Here is a 24,567-nt window from a genome sequence, read left to right as displayed (position 1 = left end):
GGGGGGGGGGGGGGGGTTAAGGAAGGGTGACCACATTTGGCTTCTCGGGATAGAGGCTGTGACTCCAAGGTTGGAAGCAATCTAAACATGATAAATGACAGGTAAGTCCCCTCAGGCCTCCTATGTAGCCCAGGCTATCCTCAAACATAAAATCTTCCTGCCTCAGACTCTCAGATTGATGGTCTTACGAGCACCCCCACACCTAGCCTATGGGTGCTTTTTCATAGAGCTCTCGTCATGCCCATTAGAGGCCCCAAACGTTCCCACTTGACTGGTGAGCCAACATTTCTGGGGGTGTGCCTGATGCTTAAAGTATGGACATGCAGAGATGTCCAGACACCATCTTCCAGAAGAAGGGGTAGAGATTCAGGTGGCCGAATGCACTTTGGAGTTAGACAGCCAATGCCCGATTTGAATCATTTTGCTGACACTTGACCACTGGGTACCTGGGCTTTCTCAGCTCTACAACAGAGTAATGCCAAAGTGAACTCATAGCGGGGTTGTGAGGGTGATATGAAGAGAAAGCTGGTAAGCAGTGTCTAGACCACACCGATGCTGTGATCACTCTGTTCAGCTCCCTTGCTTTGTTCTAGGATATTTTTATGATGTGTATTCTCGATACTAGAAGTAGGTTTCATGAAACCCGTGAAGCCTGTGTCCCCAACACAAGTAGATTTTCTCAGGACATGGCCATCTCAGACCTTACCAGGGAGTTTCCTGGGACTTGGTCACATGAGCCATGGCATCCCTGTCTCTCCAAGATTCAGGTGCGCGTGGAAACTCCAGATGATCCAGCCCCTCCCAGTACAATGGCTTCATAGTTTAGATCTGGAGCTCCTAGGACATGCATGGCACTTCCCAGATGCCCCAGATCAGGATAGCCTGTTCTACTTAATTATAATGGATATGACCATGAACCAGCTGACCAAGGTCATCTCCGCTGACCAAGAGCCATGGTCATCCAAGGCCTGGCTTTGGGACAAGCATCTTTCAGACTATGCTTGCTGGGAAATGACTGCTCATAGGCCCCTCCTCTGTGAATGCCCAGCAAGGTCCTGATGAAATGACCTTCAGTAGATGACGGAGAGCCACAGAAGAAGGAGAACTTGTGAGCCTGCCCCTGTCCACTCTGCCCTCCCTTTGAGGCCTTTGCATGTGCAGTTCCTTTTGGTTAGAATGCTGTGGTCTGCAGTGATCTCCTTCCAAGCTGGTACGAAAGGATCTCATTCACTCACAGGTTCCTGACCTACCTTCACCTGTCCATCAAATACAGCTTAACTCATCAATGACAGTGACTATGTCCTTGTCACTACAACACTACAGGGTCTGGAGCATCAGACTGGCAAGTTGTGGGGATTCCAAAGATAATGGTCGGAGGAACGCAGAGTTCTTCTTACGTTGTTTGGGTGAGAGTCTTCGCTCAGGCACTTACTTTGTTGCTCCTCCTCCCCAAACCCCTGGCTATGTCAAACAACAGCGGTGGTATGATCTGATATAGAAAATAAACCCAGCTCAATCCTTAGCTTGGAGTCCCCCAATACTGCAAGCAGCTCGGTAGATCATAAACACGTACCAATGCAACCACAGAGAGAAGTCACATCCATCTCAATGAAACATTTATTTGGTTTGCTTCTGAGCTTGTTTGGGGACCCAAGATGGAACATAAGGGAAGTGCTAAGCAAGTAGATGGTGTCGTGAGGGTTATTTCCTACCCTCTGTCTTTGAGCAGGCTACTACTATACCTAGATGGGCCTCAGCTCTCTCCCCATGAAGTCCCTGAGTTAGTCACATCTTTTTAGCAGAACTGTGGGGGAAGACTGAGGTGACGTGCGTGCTGACAGTTGGTGCAGCACAGAGATGTGCTTTAGGAAATGGGACATTACTAATTTAATACTCTCGAGGATGGAACATCCTTGGGATGTTTGCCTCTATTTGTAGGGGAGAAAGCAGGACTCAGAGTGGCTCTAGAAGGCACCCAGACTCTGCTCTCAAAAATGCACGCGCTGGCCTCCATCAGGGAAGGAGGGAGAAACACCCCACATAGTTTTTCCTCTTTAAAAAAATAGGACACATTTACTTCTTGCAAAGGAGAAAATGTCCATAATGTCCATCTTACGATCAGAGGAAACTTACAAGAAGACACAATAAGACCCACAGTTCAGATCCAGTCTTCAGCCCTGAAATGTCCCCAGTCTGGTGTCAGGAACCTTGGAGGTAGTGTTGAAAGTCATTCAATACCTACTAACACATAGTGGAGAAACAGTCCTTATCTGGGGAAGACTAAATGTCACATTCTGCCTTCATGCTATGCTCAAGGATTTGACACAGATTAGCCGAGGTCTTTGATTTCCCGACTGCTTCTTCAGCGCAGTGTTATTTGGACACAGAGAGCCTTACACAGAGCCATAGATGGTGATGGTGGTGGTGATGAAGGTGATGATGAAGAAGACCATAATAAAAGTGACAAAGATGATGATAGTGCTGGTGGTGAAAATGATGGTGGTGCTGACACTGATGGTGATGGTGGCAGTAATACTTTTAGGTGACATCTCTCGCTGACATTGTAGATGCATACCGTATTATTTTAATTTACTATTAAATATGAGAAAGCTGGGATTCCGGGGGAGGGGGGAAGTCATTTTCACAAGGTCACCCAGTTAGTATCTTGTCAACCCTGGACGTGAAACCAGATGTCCTTATCATCTACACTGAATTGGTGCCCCTCTAGTCATGCCCCTCTGGAGACCCATGAAGAATTCCGAGGACCCTTTTGGGCTTTGGGGAAACCAGTTTGAAAAGCACAAGTTGCAATCCTTCCATGATTCATCCAGGTATCCATAACTTTAGATTGGTGGAAATTTGAGTCCCTGGGTCTCTATTTGAAAGAACACCTGTGGAAGAGACAGGAACACAGTCCTCTTGCTCTTTCTTCTCTAGTGTCCCATTGGCCATCAACTATGAGGTAAGCAGCCTCCTCTGCGGGCAAGAGTGTCTCGTGATCATTCTTGGATTCAAATTCCAACTTTCAGTGTCATTGCTGTGTGGCTCTGAGTAGCTGCACTGACATCTCTTAGCCTCAGCTTGCTCTCATGTATAGTTTGTTTAGGGATTTAAAGAGAGCATCCATTAAAAAATAAGCAGAGTGTTGTACACCAAACACTGGGTAAACTTTTACCTCTTCATTTTTATGACTAACAACACAGACAGCAGCTCTTTCTCCACTCTTCTTTAGTACATAAAATTACCAATAATTTGAAAAGCAGAGTTAGCAGATGTTCGTATGCATATGGCCTCCCCTTGGGTGAGGAGATATAGGGGTCCCAGCCTCAGGCTGACACCACCAGGCTGTCAGGTAGGAGCTGTTTCACCAATAAGAGAAGATTGCATAGCATGTGAATACTGTTTATCCCACTCAAAATCTTAAGCAGAAATTGCTATAAAAGCAGGTGGGTTGTGGAGCAATGCTTTTTGAAGTGGCCCCACCCTCTCCCACCTCCCCTGGTACACCGAAGCTTTGGATTCTGATGGAGCCCATTTAAAAACTACAAGGCACTCACTTACACAGGTCCTGTCTCCAAGGACATCCTGCTCATGAAGGAAGCTGGGAGGATTATGTCTTCAGAATCATGCTGTTTTGATTCCTGGGATCTTATGAGACATCTCTTAGAGCAGTCACATTTATTATACAAGCAATTTGAATAAGTAAAAGGACAGAAAGACGAATGAATGGGTGAGCGAACATATGAAGGACTTCCAGCCATTCCTGCTGGATGGATAGAAGCTTAATGGACAGATGGATGGAAGGATGGAGAGAGGGATGAAGGGGTGGATAAGTTATCTATGGATGGATGGATAAAAGATATGTTGATTGGTTAATTGATTGCTTTTGAAGGGATCAACAGTGGATGAGTGTATGTATGCATGAATTTATGGATGGATCATAGATGGATGATGTTTGAATAAATAGATCAACAATTGCATGGATGGATAGATAGATAGATAGATAGATAGATAGATAGATAGATATTTGGTGGGATATAGACAGACTGGTCAGTGAGTGGGTAAATGGAGAGATACAGGTTGGATAGACAGGTGGTTGCAGGAAGAATGGATAAATAAAATGATCAATAACTTCATGGAGGAAGGAAAGAAGGATGGATGGATGGATGGATGATGGATGGATGGATGGACAAATAGATGATTCTGGGTGACTGGCCAATGAATGAGTGGAGTAGATGAATGGATAGATAGATAGATAGATAGATAGATAGATAGATAGATAGATAGACAGACAGACAATGGGTGGATAGCTGGATAGATGCAGGTTAGATGAATGGATGGACAGACAGGTGGCGAATGGTTGGAGGATGGCAAATGGATGTACATATGTCTGCTGTGGTGACATGCTAGTAGCACACACATATATAAGGCACAGTCAGCAGCAGTGGTGAGAAGGCCTGGCTGAGAGATGCTGAGTGACAGGAGGATGGTGACGTCTCCTCATTAATGGTCACGTGGCCCTGGAGAAGAAGCACTCCCATGCCTGGGGCACTGAGGAGGAGCATCAAGAGCAAAGAGATTGGAGACACCACCCGCAGCTGCATAGCTTCTGAGTCACTAGTGGACCAGTTTCTCTTTCTCTGTAGGTTTGTCTTACTTTTAATTGTGTGCATGTACACGCATGCACACATAGGCATGCACATTCGCGCACATGCATGTGAAGTCCAGAAAAGTCACTGCACCTCCGGGAAGCTGGAATTACAGGCAATTGTGGGCCACCCCAGCCCAGGTGCTGGGACCTATACTCTGACCCTCTGCATAAGCTGCTCTCCCTTGCCCGCTGAGCCATCTCTCTATCCCCGACGAGGTTCTTGCTATGAAACAGGAATGCTTTTTGGGGGAGGCTTTTTCAACCTACAGAGTCTTCAAGGAACGGGACTGGGGGAGTCACTAAAAGAAGCTAAACAAATAAGATAAAGAGTGCAGAGGAAAAGCACGGGTCCTTTAAGAGTCCTCTTTATTTGGTGACCAATATATACCAGACCTTGATATACTTTTGAGGCAAACTCTTGACAGTGACTCCATAGGGTGGGGCTCTGTAGAAAGGGAAGTGGGGCCATGATGGGGGTAGGGGGGAAGAAAATTTGCTTCTGCTCAAATAAAGGAGATTTTTAAAAAAGGAAGATAAAGATAATAAAGATGAGTTTAGAAGCAGGAAAACGGAGGAAACGTTACACAACAAGAACAAAAATCGAGAAAAGCAGAAGAGGGCAGAAGGCCCTTTCCCATCTGCTCCTGTCCAAAGCAACCGCAGTGCAAATTGCCCTGGAACGTTTTTTTCCTCGAGCGCACACAAAGTGCCTTTTAGCGTGCACACACGGGCCTCTGAGGGCCCGGCAAGGAGAGACGGCTGGCGTCGGCTGTGAGGAGTCTGAGGGCCCTGGCAAGAAAACCTCAAGGAAAGCTTCGTGTCTGGGGTCATCGGATTAAAGGAGGCAGCGGAGCTGGAAACGGAGGAGACAGCAGGGAGGGGAGGGGAGGGAGGGGGGCTGCTGACCCCTGCGACCTCCTGCCTGCTCTAACCTGATGTAACATATAATCCCAGTAAACAAAATAGTATTAACCCTTGGGGCCAGGTCAACCCCTTCCGCATCTGCCTGCCTGTGACTGTCAGACTGTGCGTCCCAGAGGCTTAACTCTTTCTTGGGGTTCTCTGATGGCGGCCGCACAGCCCTGCTGTCCAGTGTAGCTCATTTGGAACAGTAGAGGTTCAGGGAAGTGAGGTACCGCAAGCTGACAGACAGACAGACAGACGCATGCACGCATGCGCGCGCGTGCGCAGGCACATCATGGGGCGGGTGCAGGTCAGAACTAGACAGGAGTGTCTAAATGGGACAATACACTTTCCTCTCCCCATGTCTGACATTGTGCTTTGCCTTAATTTTGTTAAAATAGGTCGTTGTCTCTCTCCTGCCCCTTGTACTCTCTCCTGCCCCCCAAACGGTGGGTTGGTATGAATCTGTGCTACAGGGAAAATGGTCCATGCCTGGGTGATATGAGCATCCTAGGGAACTATATGGAGCTAGAGAAGACCGCCACGTTCCAGATCTCCAGAACCAGAGCCTGTATTTCAACCGTATCTCTAGAAGAAAGGAGAGCACACACTGCACCCCGACCCCATCACTTGGTCTGTGCCGAGACAATTGTTCGTTTTTGTTTTTAAATCTTTTTATTGGTTCTTTGTGAGTTTCCCATCATGCACCCCCAACCCCACTCATCTCCCCCTCCCTTCGTACCTACCCTCCACCTTGGCAAATCTTCCCCCCAATAGAGAAAAAGAAGATCTTGTTGTGGAAACTGTATTGTGTCACGGTGTGTGTCCTGGCTTCTGCTACTCCATCAATACTGGAGTGTCAGATATGCTGATATTGCCCCCATGTAATGGAGATTCTGTAGTTTCTGGTCTGTAGAACCTGCCCCATCAATGGGGTAGATGTTGGCATGAGCCAACTCAAAGCCCTGGATCTGGGCTGTTCAGCCTGCTGGCTCTCCCACTCTCATGCCTTAGAACCAGCTCATCAGCAGCCCAACTCTATCCTGCTGCCCAGGGGAGGTGCAGGGCCTGCTCTCCCAAGTGTTGTAGCCAGTGAGGGACATAGCCAGGCTCTCTGCTCTCATGACACCAGGGCCAGCTCTCTCACCTACCATCAATCACTAGGGATGGAGGAGGAAGGAGAGTGTCTCTCCCTCATCAGCACCACCACCTAGCAGACAAGAGGCAGGACCAGCTCTCCCACACTTGTGGACAGGACTGTTCTTTTTTTTTTTTTTTTAAAGATTTATTTATTTATATGTATGTACATTGTAGCTGTCTTCAGACACTCCAGAAGAGGGAGTCAGATCTCGTTACGGATCGATCTCGTTACGGATGGTTGTGAGCCACCATGTGGTTGCTGGGATTTGAACTCTGGACCTTCGGAAGAGCAGTCGGGTGCTCTTACCCACTGAGCCATCTCTCCAGCCCTGGACAGGACTGTTCTTAAAGAGCATTTGTCTTAAGCAGAAAATGAACTTGCATGCTCTAAACATAACATCATTCCCACCTAACCATGTCGCATTTGATGTTTATGGGATGGCCAACATCACTGCAATTTCTGGCCATTATTACAGCCAGAGTGAGTGTTGAACTAGGCACGTTGAAGTGGGAAATATGAAGTGTTTCATATAGCGCTCTCCTCATCTGGGCGTGGGAGTGAAAGTAAGATTTTTTTTTTCTTGGATCAATGTTTCCCCTCTCCTTCCCAGGAGTCCTGATTGGGGCTACTGCCACTGGGCTACTGACACTTGTGGCTTATCTGTGATGACACAAGTCAGACCAGTTGGAGGCTGTCTCTGAGATTTTGTATGTTGTACATCCAAAGACCCTGGGGACCATCCTCAGTCAGCTCCTCTTCCAGTTCATGGACAGACAGAATGCTCATCATGTTGGAGAGGTGCATAGCAAAGGCCAGGCTAGACACACACATATACACGCTCACTCACACACATGCACACACTCAAACACTCATACATACTCACACAGTCTCTCAAGTGCACACACACACACACATACACACACTCATACACCTGCATACTCACATGATCCATGTACACACAATACACAAATCCACACACTCACACACACGGACACACTCATAAACACTCACAGACACACATAGGCACACACATTCATACACCTGTACACTCACATACACATATGTACACACACATACATAAATGCACATGCACATATGTCCATGCACACACACTCACAAAGACACACACACACACATGCATATACTCACACTTAGCAGAGAGTGGGGCATATATGTCAGTTTTAGAGTCCGTACAGTTTCTGAGATCACCCCATCTTTGGATCTCTTTATCTCAATAAATTCCCATTAGGGGTCAGGTCAATGTAAGGAGTCTTTTATATGTGAAAGAATCTAGAATTAGAACCATCCGCTTACTGTGTGACCTTGAAATTCTGGAACTCAGGCATCTCCTTCAAGCTACTTCAAGCTGTGCCCTCTTTCTGCTTTGTTCTGGACTACAAAACCCTTGTTAAGATGTGCCTTGGAGTAGATACCATCCTCCAGGTTCCAAGTTCAAGAAAAGTTTTTGTGTCAACATCACCTCTCTGGGGAGATGTTCCTATACTTGATGACCCAAGGGCCACCATTGGCAGTGTTCATGACACCTGATGACCTGTCCCTAGCAGCTCCCGGCTTCCTGAGGGTGGGGTTACATCTATCCTCATCACCACTGGGTTCCCAGTGACCAGCCCAGTCCGGAGAAGCAAGGAGAAACCACTTTTTGACTCAATATATCTTAAGTGGGTAGAGTTGAGTGGATCAGCAAGGATGGAGATTCAAGAGAAGCGGTGGGTAGGAGAAAGTCTCTGGTCGACAGCCTCTTCTGAGCAGATATGATAAACAAAAACCCTTAGCCAACACAGTAGAAGGGGCGGGTGGATTTAAATAGAATCAATGCAGATATGCCTACCTAGCTGACAAGAGGCCTCTAGCATAGCTTCCAGTATGACATCCTAAGGACTTGTTTGAGGCTTTTAGGTCCTGAGGGACACCCAGACATTGACTGGATACCTTCTTTTCAGGGTGTCTAATCTGTCACTTTTTCAACAAAACTGTCCTCTTCAGCTTCCAACAGGAATGTCATGGTCAAAACTCACTTCACTCTCAGAATCCAGAGCTGGACAGTCAATCCTTGTTTTTTGGTCTAAAATCCTCTGCTTAGTTGAGGAAGTCAAGGTATAGAAAGGTTAAAAGTAGGCCCTAACCTTCTCTTCTTCCCAATGTGTTTCTCATGAGAGTGGGTAAGATGCTCGGACTCTCCCAGTGCCAAAGCTGATGGGCCTCGCCCAAAGACTCTTGAAGAGCCAGGGAAGGCAAGGGTGAAGACTTCTGACCATGCCTGCCAGGGTGGGTACTCCCTTGGACTCCTCTTCATTCATCTTCCTGACCCCCCCCCCATCTCCCCTCCATTCTCACTGCTCTCTTTCATCTCAGGAAGCCACAGACTAAAGACTCCACTGAACCCTAAACCAGCCAAGCTGCTAACATTTGTTATGAGAAAGACAGCCATGATGACACCAGTCATGGTTGGCTATTTACTGCATGTCAGGCAGCACACTAAGGCCTTACAAAGAGTATTTATTTCGGTCACTTGTTGTAGAGTCCAGAGTCACTTGTTATAGTACCATGAATTTATTCATAGTAACTATTTATTAGATAGCCATACTGTTCGAGGAGCTTGTGAAGAGACTCACTAAGTTATATCATCTTATCCATTCTAGGTGGCAGATCTCTCCATGGCTTAATATCTTAAACCAATGGTCATTTATGATCTGACACAATCTCCATTGATCACAGAACTCAGGGGTTGGCTGAGCTGCATCACCTCAAATCAGGAGATCTCAGAAAGTGATAATCTGGATATTTAGCAGGCTCTGGAGTGATTTCCAAGGTGGTTTACTCCATTGGTTGACAAACTGATGTAAGCTGAATGCCAGAAGCCTCAGTTGAGTCATGTGGACCTCTCTAGAGCCTGCTTGAGCATGTTCACAATATGGCAACTGACCTCTTCAAGACAGGAACTGAGGGAGGTCAAGGCAGAAGTTACAGTAACTTTTATAACTCAGTGCAAGTGTCATATCTACAATATCTACCAGTGTCAAATCTACAATATACAGTGAGTGATCAGATCAACCCTAGTCCGCATGGGAGGGAATCTACACAAGGCTTTGGATACCAGACAATGGATTCATTAAAGGCCATCTTATAGGGTGGTTGTCACAGTGAGGGAACACAAAACCAGAAAGTGGTCTGAGAATTGATCATCAACGGAGTCATGATGCCATCTTACCGTTCAAGCGAATGACATCCACAGAGAACAAACAGGAGTTTAAGATCCACGTTTAGTAGTGAAAGAGCAAAGACCTGAACTTGACCTCCACCCCTACCCCAACAGGCTTCCCCCATCTTTCCTACCACAAAGTGGCCTGGATCCCAGAACAGAGCAAGCCACTGAGAATTCAGTTTGGCAAGACCCAGCACCCAGGGTTTGGCCAACCTCCAGCGTCCTCACGCCTCCTGCCCTCTCTGCGGATCATTTATTCCAAGGCCCGGCTATAAATATCCACTCAGCGAAATACCTCGCTCCTCGGGTACCCACTCCCCAGCCCTGGCCGCCTGTACCATGCTTGCTCGATGCCAGCTTGCAATCAACCTGCAATCTGAATCCACTTTGCTCACCCAGCACTGAAGGACTGCCCGAGCTAGTCTGCTGCTGGCATGCCCCCAAGATCACTTTTGTAAGTTAATGGTGCAGTAGTCAGTTGTTAAAAACACTAATTGACGTTAAATAGGTGATGTTATCTGACAATACACAGACGGCTCTGGGTCTATACTCTCCTCTTTGTTTCCTTTCCTTCTGTGTCATTATTTTTTCATGCCTGGGAGTCCCAGCTGAGGTCAGGAGTCATCTAGGGCCAAAGGAGAAGGACATACAGATTGTCATTGGCTCCCATCAGCAGTAAAAGAAACCCAGGGCTGACTTAGCTATCACTACATGACAGAATCCTGACCCTCTTGGTGGACCATCAGGCCATGGCCTGTCCTGACATGGGGGCTTCAACCCAAGTCAGTGTGCATGCTGGGCTAACATACATATGCACATATCCAGCCCCAGGCTCAGCCCCAGCCCTAGACCTAGCCCTGGCCCTAGACCCAGCCCTGGCCCTGGTCCCAGTCCTAGACCCAGTCCCAGACCCAGACCCAGTTCTAGATCCAGACCCAGACCAGACCCAGACCCAGCCCTAGATCCAGACCCAGACCCAGGCCCAGGCCCAGGCTGAGACCCAGACCCAGACCCAGACCCAGACCCAGACCCTCAGACACCCAGACACACCCAGACACACCCAGACACACCCAGACACACCCAGACACCCAGACATCTAGACACCCAGACACCCAGACACCCAGACCCAGACCCAGACACACCCAGAGACACCCAGAGACACCCAGAGATACCCAGAGACACCCAGATACCCAGACAGACACCCAGACCCAGACCCAGACACCCAGACACCCAGACACCTAGACACCCAGACAGACACCCAGACAGACCCCCAGACCACCAGACCCCCGGACTACCCGGACCACCCGGACCACTCGGACACCCGGACACCCGGAGGACACGGACAGACACAGACACAGACATAAGGACACACGGACACGGACAGAGACACTGACACACGGACACGGACACAGAGACAGACACACAGACACAGACACAGACACAGACACAGACACACAGACACAGACATACGGACACACGGACACGGACAGAGACACAGACACACGGACACGGACACAGAGACAGACACAGACACAGACACAGACACAGACATACGGACACACGGATACGGACAGAGACACAGACACACAGACACGGACACAGAGACAGACACAGACACAGACATACGGACACACGGACACGGACAGAGACACAGACATACGGACACGGACACAGAGACGACACAGAGACGACACAGACACAGACACAGACACACAAACACACAGACACACAGACACACAGACACACAGACACAGACACAGACACAGACAGACACAGACACAGACACAGACACAGACACAGCCCTGCCTTCTCCCTTTGAGACTTAAGAAAATCTCTGGACTGAAGAGATGGTTCAGTCAGTAAAGGGCATGGCTTGTAAGCACACATGGCGAACATTCACTGGCTGTCACACAGCTTAGAAATACCTGGACTCTTACAGGTATTTTAGTTTCCCAGTGATCCCCAAACCATATCATCTCAGTCCTCCCCACCTTTTGAATCCTCCACTGGGAGGGGGAACTGGGACCTACCAGAAATGGAGTCTATTTCAAAGGCTTGGAGTGAACAGGACACACTGTCCAGGTCAGTAACTAGAAAGTATGTCCAACCATCTAGTGATTGCCATATGCAGGGATCCATCCCATAATCAGCTTCCAAACGCTGACACCATTGCATACACTAGCAAGATTTTGCTGAAAGGACCCAGATATAGCTGTCTCTTGTGAGACTATGCCAGGGCCTAGCAAACACAGAAGTGGATGATCACAGTCAGCTATTGGATGGATCACACGGCCCCCAATGGAAGATCTAGAGAAATTACCCAAGGAGCTAAAGGGAACTGCAACCCTATAGGTGGAACAACAATATGAACTAACCAGTACCCCAGAGCTCTTGACTCTAGCTGCATATGTATCAAAAGATGGCCTAGTCGGCCATCACTGCAAAGAGAGGCCCATTGGACTTGCAAACTTTATATGCCCCAGTACAGGGGAACCCCAGGGCCAAAAAGGGGGAGTGGGTGGGTAGGGGATTGGGGGGTGGGTATGGGGGACTTTTGGGATAGCATTGAAAATGTAAACGAGGAAAATACCTAATAAAAAAATAAATTAAAAGAAAAAAAAGAAAGTATGTCCAAGACCGTGGCTAAACTGCAGTCCCCCAAGTGCCCACATACCAGTCCCTATGATCTGAGAACATTTTAGGAGATGGGGCATTGAGTTGGGACATGGAGAGACGGCCTTAGATTCTCTTAAGAGAGAGTCACAAGGTCCTTAAGAGAATTCCATAATCAAGTTGGGTTCAAGTGCTCTTGGAGGCAATGGCTTCTCCCTACAGCCCCTGTAAAAAAGCAAGCCCTACACACACTTTGACTTTGGTATGGTGACAGCCACGTTGGACCTCTGACTGCCAGAACTGTAAGAAGCCCAGTGAATGTGTCCTGTTTTAAAGCACCAAGCTCCTGTCAACAGCAGGCAAATGCTAATGTTGCTGGCCGCGCTCTCAACAACTGCAAGCATGATACCGTTAGGGAAGAACTTAGGAGAGGACCTGGTTCTCTCCTTCTACTGTGGAGTCATCCCCTTGGCCATGCTAGGTGAGTTTTGAGCCTGGGTGGGACACCTAACACACAGCTCTCCCAGCTGGAAAACATTCTTCCTGTCTCTGCAAGGTGGAAACACTGAAAGAGGCATCCAGGATGCCTAATGAGAAATTTTGTGGTGTAAAGACATCTAAGGCAAGCAGGGGTATAAAGCCACAGCACGCAAAGGCTCTCCCTCCCTGGGGAGCATCCATGGGAAGATGGAGGGAAGGACTCAGCCATGTCAGAGCCATCTCTGTGGGGTCGCTGAGGTCATCCTGGGCTGTACCCACCTCAACGGAGGCTGCCGGCTGACAGGCACCCTGCCATCTGGGCCCTCCCAATGAAGAGATCGTGGCGTCAGGCCTTAATGGCATGGCGAGCCTGGGGCGTGGGAAGCGCTGCGTTAGGCTTCTTAGAATAGTGCCGGCACCACGGGGGACATGGGGACCACAGCTGGAGACAGAGAAATGGGTCTCTGGGGGCCTAGTGGTGCCTCCGTGGGCCCCCTGGGAGGCAAGAGACTGGGCTGTCACCGGCTCCATGCCTCTTAAAGGCCATTACGTGCTGCTGTGGGCGAGGAGCTGGGCTCAGAGCATTTGATCAGCACAGATTGGACCCAGCGGATCAATGGCTGGGTGGACAGCTTCTGCTTCCCCTCCTGAGCCCACCCGTCCTTAACTAGTGCGGGGCGCCAGACCCACAACAGGTCCTCAGGAGCTGCCAATCAAAACCATGAAATATTCATCCCTGTTAATCTCCTTCAGAGACCGACCCAGAACTCTGATGGGGCTGCACAGTGCTTAGAGGCTTGTAAAGGGTGGGTATGGAGGAGAGGGAGAGGAAGGGGTGGGGGAACGCGGGCTCAGCAGGAGGCAGCTTGACACCTTACTCAAAGATACCTTCGGCCAACATTTCTGAGACACCCATTTGCACCCTGAGCTGGGACGATATTTGGATTCACTGCATGGGTCTTCCCAAGCCTCTTCTGGCCACAGAGCACCCGCCATTGCCACAATAGCCATGGATAACAGAGACTGCCCAATCCCCTCACATGGTTCAGGCTAGCTTATAAATCATGTAGCTGAGGATAGCCTTAAATTTAGGCTATCCCAAGTGCAGTGCTGGGACTAGAAACCCAGCTTTGTGTGTGCTAGGTAAGTGTCCTCTTAAGGAGCCTTATCTCTATGTCCAAGGGAAACTACCACACATTTTTTTTACCCAGACTTTATGTAAATTACAATCTTTATAAAACATACCATGAACTGTAAAATATATAGATATATATGTGTGTGTATGCATAATGTATAAAACATAAATATATAATATATATATTTGAGTCTTTTAACCACCTGCAAGCTCTAACCTGGGGTAATTTTTTTTTCTTACAGTACTGAGATCCCATAGTTATGATCCAGGGTTTTGTTCACGCTTTGACCACTGAGCTATAGCTCCGGCCCTTCCTGAGGTAAAATAGATACTTTAGTCACCAAGAAGAAGTTATCATCTCCTCTAGTTATAGTGGGGGGACTGTGACCCAGAGGGGTATGGTGGCAATATGTGGGACTCCAACCCCGGCCTCAGTTTAAACATTTGGTCCACAACTACCAACAGCCTTTTAAGAACAACAAAAATGGAGCTGGTGAGATGGCTCAGTGGTTAAGAGCACTGACTGCTCTTCTGAAGGTCCTGAGTTCAAATCCTAGCAACCACACAGTCGCTCACAACTATCTGTAATGAGATCTGACCCCTCTTCTGGTGTGTCTGAAGACAGCTACAGTGTACTTATATATAATAAATAAATAAATCGTAGAAAAAAAACCAAACAAATGACAACAATGAAAAAACCAAGAAGTAAGTCATTTTGGTCATGGTCACTGAGGACTTCCTTCTGTTCTTTGACCTCTTGTGGGTTGTGACAAGGTTGTGGCTCACTGTGTCTGTACCCAGCTAGACTGCTCTTGCAGAGAGCTTCCTCCCTCTGTCCCCAGATCCAAAAGGCACAAAGTCTCAATGACTCCTTCTTGTATAAACACACAAGAGGCCAAGAGAGGGCCCGGACTTGGGAATTCCTTTGTTTTTCCCTTGGGGTCACAGGGTCTGTCCCCAGGCCATTGCCTGTCACCCTCATTCTACTGGGTCCACTGTCACCATGATGTTGCCTCCTCAAAATGAGCATATGACTTGAGGTGGCTTGAGGTACCCATGCACTCTGTACTTCCTCCCATTGGGCCAGAGTGATGTTAAAGAGCAAGTCTGATGGCAGAAGCCCTTGGCTGGAGATGATCAGATGGCGTCCCATTCCACTGAGATGAGCATCATGACTGATCTGAAGATCGGATCAGACTCTTCCATGCCCTTACTCCCCACTAACCTAAAGCACCTTTCTCTCGGGCCTCGCTTTCCTCCCTGGATAAAGAGGTAATCAGTTTCTACACTTGTGGGTGTTTGTCTGAAGTACCCATGCCCATGCACTGCAAAACAGGGCTAAACATCCAGGGGTTTTTATCAGAGGGAAACTTGGAAGGTAGTGTGCAGGTTGGAGGGGCCATCAGGCCAATGTGAAAGAAGCTAGAAGGTAAGACATAAGCACTCTAGACTCAAGAGTGAAGCAGATATGGTGGTACCTAAGTCAGCCATCCTAGGATGCTTGAGGCTTCTGGGAATGGGCCCCTCCTCAGTATGCCCCTGAGTATGCACTCACACAGACACAGGCACACAGACACACATACAGACACACACAGACACACACAGATACACACACAGACACATACAGACACACACAGACACACACACCTCACATATACCTAACAGAGAGACAACACAGACACACATAGGCACACATACACACAGAGAGACACACACAGACACAGACACACACACACACATTCACAAACACACACATACACACATTGGTACACACACACACACACACACAGAGGTACAGATCTTCTAGAATGATACCTCCTGCCTCCCAGTAACCCACCCTGTCACCAAACTGGAGACCCAGACCCAGCACTGGCTCTAGTGCATATTTGAGCATGGTAAGTTTTGTGCCATATGCATTTTAACACAGCTTGAAGGGAAAGCTTGGGTTTCTTAGGGTCAACTCACATAGCTCAGACCTCAAGCTCATCTTGCCCAAGGATGCACACTGGCAGTTGACTGCTTCTCAACATGATGTGGGGAGAGCATGGCGACGACGACGACGACGATATTGACAATGGTGGTGGTGGTGGTGATGTGAAAGTACGCACACTGAACAAGTATCCCTGTGCAACCCACCAGTGTATTCTATGGTGTCGGGCAGGAACAATGCATTCCAGGCCTGCAATACTACAGGCCTCTAGTAGCTCTATGGACTGTAGATGCCACCTAGAACACCCCATGTAATAATGCAAGGAAGCCATCACACCAAGCATTCTTCTCTCCAACGGCACTGACAGGCGGAGATTCTCCAACTCCTAAAGCAGCCAACCCTCTACCCATAAAGCCCCCATCTGCTCACAAATGCAGGAGAGTGAGGACTGGTGCACATGTAGCCTGTTCAGCCCCAGGCCAGGCCAAGAGGTCAACCTGACCTCTTGTGATTGCTCACGAATAGATACTTCCTCCCCCCTTCCCAGCCGCCCGCCCCCCTCCACCCACTAACCCTTTGCAGAACTCTAGAATAAGCGGGGCTCTGTTAGTCTGGGGCCTTCGGATGCCACCACCCTAGCTGCTGAGGCCATCAGCCCTCCAGGCAGGTGGGCCCGAGTGCCGGAAAGTGCCAGCATTTCCTCCAGCTCTGATGGGGTCAGAGATGATAACTAATTGGAGGCTGCTGGGCTGATGTCTGTCTCCGGCTTCCTGTCACCTTGCCTAGGGAGGTCACTCACTGTGAGCAACAGCCCTCAACCACCCAGCACCAGCTGCTACAACACCAGCAGGTCTCCAATGCATGGCGTCTTGTCTCATCTTTCGCCACCACCTTAGTTCCCCCAGACCCTGCAGAAAGGATGCGGGAGGGGCTGAGGAGACAGCTCAGTGGGTAAAACGCTTGCCCTGTAAGTTCAAGGACCTGAATTCTACCCCCAAAGCTAACACAAGAGAGTAAGGCATAGTGGCTTGCTAGTGTGAGCTCCAAGCTGGGAAAGCAGACACGGGAATCACTGTCCTACCTGAATCTGAGATCTCTGGGTCAGTGGGAGATCCTGTCTCAGAAAGCAGTGGAGGGCTGGCAGTGTAGCTCAGGAGTCCAAGAACTTGCCACCAATCTGGAGGGCATGAGTTGGGTCATTAGGGTGGGACCCAAATGATAGCAGAAGAGAATCGATTGCTGCAAGCTGTCCCCTAGTCTCAACATGCCATCTCCCAAATATAAATAAATATAATGTTGAAACATTTAAATGGTAGCACATGCCTTTGATCCCAGCACTCAGAGGTCAGAGGCAAGTGGGTCTCTGAGTTTAAGGCCAGCCTGGTCTAGTGTTCCAGACCAACCAGGGCTACATAATGGAGAGACTCTGTCACTGATGATGATGATGGTGGTGGTAATGATGATGATGAAGAGGAGGAGAAGAAAGGAGAGGAAGAGGAGGAAGAAAAGGATGAATAGGAGGAGGAGGAGGAAGGAGGAGGAGGAGAAAAGAAAAGAAGAAGAAAGAAGAAGAAGAAGAAGAAGAAGAAGAAGAAGAAGAAGAAGAAGAAGAAATGTAGACAGCATGTAGAAGAATGATACCCAAGGTTGGCTTACAAGCACATGCAAATGGGGGGGGGAGAGAAGAGGAGAAGGAGGAGGAAGAGGAGAAATTACTATGCCTGCTATACATCCCAGAGTCTCCATACACACCCAGGCTGCTTCAGTTTCTTGAATGTCTGTAATCAGCACAGTGAAGTTACAAGCACCCCAAAATGCAGTTGCTTAACCACATGAACAGGGAACAGGAGTGTACTGTGCTACCTCAGAGACCCAGCCTTCCTCCCTCTGCCATCTTTTAGGGAAGCAGCTTTGCTAATTGAAACAAAAACCCTGAAGGCCCTGGGAGACTTGTCAAAGTCCAGCTGCTGGGCTCAGCCTTCAGGCTTCCTGGTGCAGTCTCTTTGGATGGACTCCAGGCTCACACTTCTGGAGCAGGGACCACAGTCTGAGAATTAAGGTGATTGGAGGCAATGATAACTCCTTGGTTCCTGCATCTGGCTGACGGGTGAGGGAAGACAAGGCATGGAGGAATCCTACCTAATGAGAGGAGACACATTTCATTAGCCAGAAGCTTATCAGGCGACCCTCATCAAACCACAAGGATCCCGAGAAATGCCAACTACACATGTTTGTAGGAAGTGAAGGCCATTGATGCTGGCAGGAAGTCCCTCAGGGATGTCTCTGAGGACCATCGCAGTCAACAATCCAGGTGGCACTCCCTACTGGCCTGGTGTTGTTCCTAATAACTCACAGGAGAAGTAAACAAGCCCAGAGGTTATATCTCTTTCCTAAGGCCAAAGAAAGCCAGCAAAGAACTGAGCTGGGGTTCAGACTCTGACCTGCCTGATGTACTGGTGTCAGACAGGAGTTTTTCCTATGTGTCTAGGCGACACAAGTCTCCACTCTTCTATCCCTTCCCAGTTTTAATCCCAACCCATCTGGGCAGTGTTATTCAAGGGATCTGGCCAGCAGGTGGCAAGAGTCAGGGCATGCCAGTGGCCCACAGGAGGATGGATATCATAGTGGAGGAACCAGAAGGCTTTAGGATTTGATGTCCAGAAATAAAAAAGTGACTCACTGTCCATGCCTGCAAGCTAAAGCTGAAGAATCCTTCAGTAGGATAGAGCAGAGAACCCCTGGGAGGGGTAAGGCAGGCTTAGAAGGGGAGACTGTGGGGAATGTGGTAGACTGCAGAAGATGGAAGGGAAGTAGAAATTTATGAGGTTGACGTGACCGTCCCTATGGTGGGGATGGAGAAACAGAGGCACAGCTAAGCAGGTACTCTGGTGAGTTTGCATAAACAACAGCCTCAGCAGCATTCAACCTGGGCCCCAGCTAAGGTGTGTGACTCACTCCTGCCCCTCCCACTGTTCACACTCTTCAGAGAAAGCATCAGCAGTGGCCTTGTGCCAGATCTGACCGGGTCCACCTACTGCCCTTTCGACTCCTGTCCCTGCAAATGAGGACACATGACCTCCAGTTCCTTTGATCATGGGGCCTCCTTATCTATGAAAAAAATGCTAAATGTGCCTACCTCAGAGGACAAATGTGAAACCTAATGAGCAGAGATAGCAAGCCATTCATTTAATAGCTGATAGTTGAACACCTAGAATTCACGCCCTTCTAGGCTATGTGGAAGAGCAAACCCCCTCCCTCCTGCTGATCATAGAACAAACACACACACACACAAAACCATACATGAGTCAGGTTCTAAGTCATTCAAGGACGCTGGGTGATAGGGTTGGAGGCACCTAACTTTGGTGGAGGTTGGTGTGGGAGGGTGCTCCTCCATACTAACAGATGAAGAAGGTGGAAAAAGAGATGTTGAGACCAGGAAATGTAGACAAGATGGTTAGAGCGCCAAGGGACAGATAAGATGTCAGACTGGCTGTCTGAGTGATCGGCAAGAACACTAAAAAGAAGAAGCTCATGAGGTGTGGAGCTGTTGTGTAAATCAGAGAAACAAGACCAAACAGATCTCCAGTCCCCAGCACCCAGGAGACAACATATACAGAGGCTTCTTTGAGTTTGAGACCAGCCTGGTCTACAAGGTGAGTTCTAGGACAGCCAAAGCTACATAGTGAGATCCTGTCTGAAAGGGAGATTTAGTCTAAGGAACTGACTTCTGACTGTGGGCATTGGCATGGTCTCAAAGCCCCAGGGCAGCCAGCCAACTGGAACTCAATCGGGAGCTGATGCCATGGTCTTGAGGTGACAATGGGCTCTAGAAACCTCAGTTTGGGCTTCTTAAGGATTCCAATTGATGAGGCCCGGCCCATGTAGACCATGTAGTGTCCAGGATGTCTTCCATATCTTTCAGCCACACCCAAGTAGACTGGTGTTTGACAGCTAATAATATGGACACACCAAGCTCACCATCATGATATGTCCGTAGCCCAAAGCAAGGGCAGAGAAAGAAGTATGGCCACTAGTAGGACAGGGCTATCTCAGGGCATGTGCTAAGGATAGACTTAACTGGGAGAGGATGTGAGCCAGGGAATTCAATGGCTGGTACTAGAGACTGCAACCATGAAGAAGATGGGGTATAAGAAAGTGGAGGAAGGAGATGAGAGGCTAGGACCCTCTGTGGCTAGGAGATGTTGGAAGTGGATTACAGAGAACATTCTAGGAAGATCATGGTAGAGCTGGGTCTGATGGCTTGAACTTGTAATCCAGTTCTGAGGACATAGAGAGGCAGATGGCTCCCTGGGCTCTTTGGCTGGACCAGCTTACTCAGAGAAATCCAGATTCAGTGGGAGAGCCTGTCTCAACATACAAGATAAAAGTCTGAAGAGCCATAGCTCTTCTAGCTTACACACACACACACACACACAGAGAGAGAGAGACAGAGACAAAGAAGAGACACAGAGACAGACACACACAGAAATACAGAGACAGAGACAGACAGACAGACACAGAGATACAGAAAGGCAGAGAGAGACAGGAAGAAGAGACAGAAACACAGAGACACAAAGACAGACAGACAGACACAGAGAGAGAGAGACAGAGAGAGAGACAGAGAGAGAGACAGAGAGAAGAGACACAGAGATGCAAAGACACACAGAGAGAGACAGAGAGAGAAGAAAGAAAGCCATAGAGACAAAGAGACAAAGATAAGAGAGACAAAGCCAGACAGACAGACACACACACACAGAGGGGGAGCATGCTTTACATCTTGACACAGATGTAGATGTTGGATCAGTGGCTGCTTGATAATGTCACTTTAGTTGGTACCAACCATGGAACCCACGCAGCAAATAAAGAACCCTGGATGAGTGAATATGTTTAACTTTGACCTATTTCAAAGCCTCAAACACTTCACACACACACACACACATACCCTATACAACATCTCATTAATCTTTAAAACTGATTGCCTATTAAAACAAAGTTCGGCCTGGGTGGCTCAGTCAGTGAAGTGCTGGCCTTGCAGGTACCAGGTCCTGACTTTGATCCCTGGAACCCAAGGAGTAGCCAACCTAATGAGTGAGCCCCAGGTCAATGAGCCTCTGTCTCCATGGAGGTGGGTGGTGTCTCTAAGGATGACCTAGGTTGTCCTCTGACCTTCATATATATACATACACACACACGAGAGAGGGAGGGAGGGAGAGAAGGAGGGAGGGAGGGAGAGAGAGAGAGAGAGAGAGAGAGAGAGATCTTTAGCATATACTGGTTTAAAAGGATACCAAAGCACACATTGCTATCATTATCATCAACATCATTACTATCATAATTATGTACTTATTGCTGTAAAGACCAAGATGGGTAGTTAAGCACTCTACCACTGAGCTACACCATAGCTTCTTCCTGATTTTTAAATGTGACTACTCAGACCATTTAAAATTATGTAGGATTAAATATTTATAATATCTCTGAGCAAGATTACTATTCTAGATCAAGTGTGTACAAACGTTGGCCCATATGCTAAATCTGACATATTACCCCTGTTTGTATGACCTTGGAACTCATATACATTTTGCCAGAAAAAAACATGTGTACATGTGTGCATGATGACATTATATGTGGATGTCAAAGGACAACTCGTGAGTCTGTTCTCTCCTTCCATCATGTGGGTACCAGGGATCAAACTCAGGTCCTTGGGCTTGGTGGTGACTCTTTACCCACTGAGCCATCCAGACCGATGTGGTTTTAATCTTTTTTTTATAAAAACGTCTTGAAATAAACCAAATGGGCCAGAGAGGTTTCTCAGTGATTGAGAGCACTGGCTGCTCTTCCAGAGGATCTGGGTTCTATACATGGCTGTTCACAACCGTCTGTAACTCCAGTTCCAGGGAATCCCATGCCTTCTTCTGACCTCTTGGGGCACCAAGCATACATGTGCTACAAGACATACTTGCAGGCGAAACACTGATGTACAAACTTTAAAATCTTTTATATGTATGGATGTTTTGCCTGCATATATATCTGTGTGTTACATGTGTACCCAGTGCCATCAGAGGCTTGTGAGCTCTGTGCGTGCTGGATACTGACCTGGGTCCTCTGCAAGAGCAGCCAGTGCTCTTAACCACTGAGCCACCTCTTCAGCCCTGTCATATAAAAATTTTTAAAAGACATGTATGTATGTATGTATGTATATATGTATGAACGTACATCTCACAACCCATTAAACTGATAAGAAATTTAAAACTTGGTGCTCACAAATAAAGTTTTATTGAAACATAGCCTGGCTCATTTCGGGATACACTGTTATAGAAGTGGGGATGTAGAGGCCAGCAATGCTAGACATTCTGACATTTGGAACACTGTTGGTCCAAATAGAATGGTGATACTCTACCGTTCCTGCCAATATGTCCAGTGTCATCCTTAGAAATGCATGTTTCCTAGCAACGGTACCCAGCACTCGTGGCAGGTGAGAGAGGGAATCTTCAAATTATTAAATGTAGTAAAATGGCTGCTGGCCTGCGTGGGATAAGCCAGGTGCTGAGACTTCCCCATGGGTCTCCTTTTTGGGTCCCTGTTGGTCCGATTCGAAATTCTCCCACTACTCAGAGGGAGAAAGCAAGGCCTGAAGATACATCGGGCTTGACATCGCCCCCATCCCCAGAGATGAGTGGCCATCCTCTTTGTCACTGCCCTCAGGAATTTGCCCACCCGTCCCCTGCTGACGCCAGGGCCTTTGTGCTGGGTGGGAATGTCTTCCTGTGTTTCTCTGCCTGTGTTTTCCCCGGATCCTGTGGGCTGAGCCACATCCCTGGGGGCTGCCTCGCCCAAGGCTGTGTGTGGCGTCCCAGGAGGGGGAGGCGGGGGCAGAGAGGCTCCAGACCTAGCTGTGATTTCATAAGCAGACACTTAAGGCCCTGATGCCCGGCGCAGCCCGTGCGGGACAGGCCCCTCCGCTAATTGTCCATTGCCTGCTGCGTCCGGCCAGCCGGCGTCTCCGAGCTCATTAGGAAGGGGAAGAGGGGGGTCTGGGAAGAGGCTCCTCCAGCTCCCAGGGCCTCCTTAGAGATCTTATCACAGCAGACAGCTCAGCTGCACCCACTCCTCCCCAGGAGGATCAAAACAAGGTCAGTTTGCTCTGAGCATCTTGCTCCAAGTCTAGCTCAGAAAGGGCTTGAGTTTTGAGTGCAAATCCAGACTCCGGCTGCGTGACCATGAGCAAGAGATTCACAGCGGCGGCGGCTGAATTTCATTGTTCTCATTTGCAAAATACTTCTAACACGTGATTTACCGAGGGAGCAAGGCAGCCTGGGTTCCAGCTTCTCCGTGGCCGATGAGCTGTGCGACTTAAGTGAGTATCTTCTCGGTTTCCCTATCTTTAAACTACAGATAGAGTCAACACCACACACTTTTCTCCTCTTATAGCCTGGTAGACCAACAGAAGTTAGAACACACAAAAGTCCTTGGTGAGGGGCAGGAGAAATGGCTCAGCGGTTAAGAACTGAGCTCGGGCCGCTCTTCCAAGGGGACCCAGGTTCAATTTCCAGCACCCATTTGGCAGCTCATAGTTATGTTACTCTAATTCCAGAGGTCCTGACGCTCTTGCACAAGCATAAATGCAGGCAAAACACCAATGCACATGAAATCAATATTTTCCCCCAAGTCCTCGAGGAAGGAGACATGACAAAAGCAACTCAAGGAAGAAAGGGTTTGTACTGCCCACAGAATAAAGGAATGGTCCCTTATGGTGAGGAAGGCGTGGCGGCAGGTGATTGAGGCAGCTGGTTACATTGTATCTGCAGCCAGAAAGTACAGGGAGGTGAGTGTTGGGGCTTAGTTCTCTGTCTCCTTTTCCTTTGGCCTAGGACCCCAGCTCACAGGATGGCACTGCCCACACTCATGGTGTTTCTTCCCACCTCACGCAACCTAAATACTCCCCCACAGGTATGCCCAGAGATACTGTCTCTCAAGCCGTGATTCTAGACTCTACCCAATTGAGAGCCAATACCAACCATGGCAGGATGCTTCTTGAAGATTTTATATTACTAACTGCCACCTCTTTGGGGCTGATGCCAACTTACAGCAGAAGGCTGCCTGGACCTTCCTCCTTGTGGATACTCAAAGGGACCCCAGTTCCCAGCCTCCTTTGCAGGGACATGTGTGTCCCGCCTCTTGGCATGCGCAGGCTCCTCCCGCCAGTTTGAAGTCCTGAGGAGAGGATGTTCTTGCCTAGAGAGAAAGCAAGTGCAGTGCACAGGAACCTGAGCCCTGTGGTGGTTACTTTACTGTCTACTCAACATAAAACTAGGGTCGTCCGGGAAGAGAGAACCTCAACGAGAAAATGCTTTCATCAGATTGGCCTCTGAGCATGTCTGTACGACATTTTCTTCATTAATGATTGATACTCGAGAATCCAGCCTATGGTGGGCAGTGTCACCCCTTGTCAGATATTCCTGGGTGTTGTAAGAAAGTAGACAGAACCAGCCCT

The sequence above is a fragment of the Mus caroli genome, chromosome 5, assembly GCF_900094665.2.
Source record: "Mus caroli chromosome 5, CAROLI_EIJ_v1.1, whole genome shotgun sequence".
NCBI classification, from domain to species: Eukaryota; Metazoa; Chordata; class Mammalia; order Rodentia; family Muridae; genus Mus; species Mus caroli.
This window is presented reverse-complemented; position numbering follows the sequence as displayed.